This window comes from Hyla sarda, chromosome 2 (assembly GCF_029499605.1).
Source record: "Hyla sarda isolate aHylSar1 chromosome 2, aHylSar1.hap1, whole genome shotgun sequence".
In the NCBI taxonomy this organism is placed as follows: domain Eukaryota; kingdom Metazoa; phylum Chordata; class Amphibia; order Anura; family Hylidae; genus Hyla; species Hyla sarda.
Genome location: NC_079190.1, coordinates 362,468,968 through 362,474,047, shown reverse-complemented (window position 1 = coordinate 362,474,047; position 5,080 = coordinate 362,468,968). Strand labels below are relative to the sequence as shown.

At 44.7% G+C, this 5,080-nt stretch overlaps 1 long non-coding RNA gene across 1 annotated transcript; it reads right to left on the bottom strand.

Annotated features, from left to right (window-relative positions):
• Positions 1–771: 771 nt before the first annotated feature.
• On the bottom strand, positions 772–3,267 carry LOC130356601 (uncharacterized). Its single transcript, XR_008888932.1, has 3 exons — positions 3,126–3,267; positions 2,788–3,041; positions 772–1,124 (listed from the first exon to the last, which is right to left on the bottom strand). It is a non-coding gene; the product is annotated as an uncharacterized LOC130356601 (long non-coding RNA).
• Between the last annotated feature and the right edge of the window lie 1,813 nt (positions 3,268–5,080).

Sequence of the window (5,080 nt, the reverse complement as noted above, 5' to 3'; positions counted from 1 at the left end):
TTGGTAAGCTCTTTCATACATTTTTGCTTACAGCCAAAAGTCGCACAAAAAATTGCTTAGGCGCAGATGCGTTTTTTTGTGCAACTTTTGAAAGCAAAAAAGAGCTCTAAATCCCTTGATAAATTTCCCTCAATGTGTGAATGTATGTGTGTGTGTGTGTGTGTGTGTGTGTACTTGTGTATGTTCCAGCATCACTTCCAAACGGCTAAAGATATTAACATGAAACTTGGCACACATGTTACTTATATGTCAACAACAAATATAGGATAGGTAATTTCACCCTTACCCACCACTGGATATGAGGACGGGATATGAGGTCAGGATATGAGGTCGGGATATGAGGTCGGGATATGAGGATGGAATATGAGGTCGGGTTTTAGGGACGAGATATGGGGACAGGATATGAGGTCGGCATATGAGGTCAGGATATGAGGTCGGGATATGAGGATGGAATATGAGGTCGGGTTTTAGGGACGAGATATGGGGACAGGATATGAGGTCGGCATATGAGGTCAGGATATGAGGATGGGATATGGGGATTGGATATGAGGACGGGATGTGAGGTTGGGATATGGGGACAGGAGATGAGAACGGAATCCGAGAACATGAGGTCGAGATATGAGGACAATTATGAGGACAGGATATGAGGTCAGAATATGAGGAGGGGATTTGGGGCCGGGATATGAGGAGGGGATATGGGGTCAGGATTTAAGGACAGGATATGAGGACAAAAGCTTCCTATTTTGTTGCTTTTCCTCCCCCCACAAGGAATGCAGAATTTTCCAAACTATTAATTGAATGGTGCATGACAAAATGGCATCCAATGCTCTTTATTAATCTTCTACTAAGGGGCTCTGGTAGAAAGGGTTGCCACACACATCATGTAAGGAGAGCAGTAAAGGGAGCTGGGGCTTCTGGAGTTGGGACAAGGACAAGAGAAGGGAATTCCCTCTTCATGTGCTCTCTGATGTCTGCCTGGCCAGCATCATGCAGCCTGTACGGAATCTTCCTCCCCCATCCTGGCTTCCCCTGACTCGACTTCTGCAGCCTGCATTACTACAAAAGTGTCTAAAACCTGTCACAGCAGACTCTATCAGCAGATCGGAGCCGGGACTCGCATGGAGCTGTTGAGGGGACCGATAAAATAACTGACATTAATGGACATAAACAAATGTTTTAACAGATAATAAGGGATGTTAATGGTCTGTTATTTTATATTATACTAAATCTTTTACCCTTTTCCTTCTGTTAACATCAGTTACATATCCATTATGAGTGACCTTTGTTATATGTCAATGACGAACATATCATAACAGTTGAGAACATAACCTTGGGCTGAATTTCTATGAACAGGTTCTCCATAAACCCGGGAATGAAATAAAAAATGTGTATAACACTGCCTAAAAGTTCTGTAGTACTATATAACACTGCTAGGGGGACCTAGGAATGTTTTCAAGTAGTTTAAAACTCATTTTAAGTCTAAATTAATGTCAATATTACAGCAATATGTTTTAAAACACACTGCAATGGCAGATTTTTCATACTTTTTAACACTACAATTAAAGGAGAACTCCAGAATACAAAAATTGTCGTCCATACTGCTGGCAGTAAAAAAATAAATAGATACATACCTTCCTTCGCTCCCCCGGTGCCTCCGGTAACCGTCTCTCGTCTCCGCCGCGATCCTCTTCCTGGTTGCCGGTGGTCGGCGAGTCACACTGAACTCAGCCAATCACCGGCCGCAGTGAAGTCCCGACTCGGCCGTTGATAGGCTGAGCAGCAGTGTGACATTTTCGGCCACGGCAGCAGGTGCCAGTGTAGTGAAGAATTGTGTGTCTTGAAGCGTTCTCACACTGACACTCAGCCTATCGCCGGCCGAGTCGGGACTTCGCTGCGGCCGGTGATTGGCTGAGTGCAGTATGACTCGCCAACCACCGGCAACCAGGAAGAGGATCGCAGCTGAGACTGGTTACATGAGGAACCGGGGGAGTGAAGGAAGGTATGTACCTGTTTATTTTTTTAAAGCCGGCAGTATGGGGGACAATTTTTGTATTCTGGAGTTCTCCTTTAAGCTGCATAAAGTATCCCTTTCTGTAAGAAGATAGTGTTAAAATGCACACAGAGATATCAGAAGATGCACAGGCTTTTTCCAAGCGTTCCAGAATGTCTATTATTTGTCCTAAAGGGAGATACATTGTCCTGTACTGCACCATTAATGCTGTCCACTTGACGTTAATATCTGCTTATGCACTTAATGTGGGCCAAATCCAATTTTTAACTAAGCTGACTAGAAGGGCTAGTAAATTACACTGGGGTTCTTCTCTTCTTTGCAGGGATTTTAACATAGTGATGGACCCTATAGTAGACTCTACCTCCCATTCTCGCCATGTCTCTCCATCTCTTGCTGACTGGGCCTGGGGTAGGGAACTGTATGATGTATGGTGTATGAAAGGGATTTTACCTTTTTTTGGGGGGTTCACAGTTCATATTCGCATTTTGACATGTTCTTGGTGGACAGGTCTCCCCTATCTAACATTATTGACTCAATAGGAGTTATAACTTGGTCTGACCACTCACCGATTACTCTCACGGATGAGGTCTCCTCCCCTCCCTCTCACATGTGGCGTATTAGTCACTTTTTGCTGTCCCACCAGGAATATTCCAGATGCCTTAACAATGATATTCTGGAATATTTCCAGTTTAATGCGCCTTTCACGGAGGACTCTTTTGGAATACCGATGTATAAACTTTGTCCTTATATACTCCAATGTGAAGACGCTAACTTACTGCTGCTACTTTTCCTGCCTCTTGCAGGGGTAGTGCTGGCAGAGGAAGTGGAGCCTTGACTTAGCGAGGAGTGGAGAATTAACCCCTGTCCATCAGGTTTTGCTGCTAAAAAGCTGTGGCTTCTCCATATAAAAATCCAGTTTATCCCTCCTCTTGGAAGGTGAGAAAAAAATTCCTCCATTTTGGCTTCATATAGAGGGTCTAAGATTGTAGCTATCCAGCGATCATCTCTTTCCTTCAAGTGCTTAATATGCCTGCCAATGCACAAGCAAGAAAGCAAACATCATAATTCTCATCATAATCCTGGTCGTTATTATTATCATCATCATTACTCTTACCTTGTATATGTTCCTTGTCCCCTATCCTTTCGACAGATTCCATCTCCAAACACTCCTTAGGTCCCACTTCCTCATCCAAATTTTCCATAACTTGTCTCTGATTAGCTGCCAATGCCCCAGATGAAAGTCACACTGGCTCAAAAAAACTGTTGAATTAGAAAGTCTGTTACCTCTGTGCTGTTGGTACAGAAGGTCCAACATGTGTATTGTTGATATCCACTGGGTTGTAACATTGCAAATCAGGTGGTGTTAAGGAAGAAAATTTTGGCGTTGTAGATCTAGGAGGGCATGTTTAAAGTCATAAGAACTGCTAAACAGAATGTAAATTTACCTACACATAACAAGTTCATAACTAAGACCACCACAATTTGAAGACAAGATTTAGCACATACAAGGAGAGTATCATTTAACGTGGAGGCAGGGCAGCCGCGATGTGTGTACCCTTATTGGTAGTTCTCTTCTGTGTTGCTTTTCTCATCAAGGCTCAACATATGTTCTACACCATCACCTAACTGTACTCCTCCTCTGAAAGGATTTTTTTGAAGCCTACAGATGCAGCATTGTCGCCGTCACCTGAGCTGATCAGAACAACATGCCTAGTCTGGTTAGTTGGTTCTGGCTCTACCTCTGCTATGCTCTTCTTCACTGACAGTATCACCACTACATTCCTGTTCTGTCATCTCTTCTTTAACTGGTTCCCATGTCCTGTCTAACCCTACATTGTCATTTTAAACCCCTCTTTATCATTCCTGCCACTCCTCTCAGCATGAACTTTTTATGTCTCATCTTGGGCTCTTTGCTCTCTCTCTCAGCATATCCATTAAGATACCATACAGTATTCCCACCACGCCTACTACCACCAGTCACACTAGTACTATGTTTGGCCATTGCTTCCATCTCCACCACCTCCAAATGCTGACTTTCCTCTTACAACTCTTACTCGTGGCTAAAGCTATCCTTTTGCTTAGCACTGAAGGGAGGGGGGGAGCAAAGACAGAGATGATGATACAGACCACCTAGGACAGACATTTCCTCCAAGCCATGTAACTATAGATGAAGAGGAATCCCCTGACAGCTGGCTCAACCAGTCCACAAGGGATATATTATCCTCCTAAACTTCACAATGATGCTGCTCCTACCAACAAGCTAACTAGCAAAGGACATGGCATCGGTACCACCCCTTCCTCTGCCATCCATTCCTTTAATGGATATTTTTTGTAATTGAAAATATTTAAAGTTTATTAAAGGTCACACCCCTCTGCCAAAACAGACCCCTCTGTCTCCCCCTTCTTCTATGTCCTCCCAGACACCTCCTTCCTCCCCTTAAAGACTATTTTGTCCCTCCCAGACCTCTCCTTCCTTCTTCCCACACCCCACTATATCCCTCTTACAGACTTTACTGTCTCCCCAGATCCCTCTGCTACCCTCCACAACCCTCTGTCTCCCAATAAAAGACACCTCTGTCCCCTCAGACTTCTCTGTCCTCCCCAAACACCCCACTGTCCCACTCTTACAGACTCCTCTGCCACCGAGACCCCTCTGTCCTCCCCTTACAGAATCTGTGCCCCCGACCCCTCTCCCCCTCCATCCCTCTATCTCCCCCCTTATAGACTGCTCTGTCCCTACCAAACCCCTCTGTCCTTCTACATACCCCTTTGCTCCCTCTTACAGACATTTCTGCCCCCCAATTTTTGCCTTTCCCTTACAAACTCCTCTACCCCCCCAAGATTCCTCTTTCCCCCCACACCATTTGCCTTTCCCTTAGAGATACTCTTTCCCCTCAAGACCCGTCTTCCCCTTTTAGACTTCTATGCCTCCCTCTCAAAACCCCCCTCCACACACCTATCTCCCCCACAGACTTCTTTGTCTTCTCTTACAGACTTCTCTATCCTCCGTTACAGACTCCTCTGTCTGCCCTTTACAGATTTATCTGTCTCAACCTTACAGACTTCACT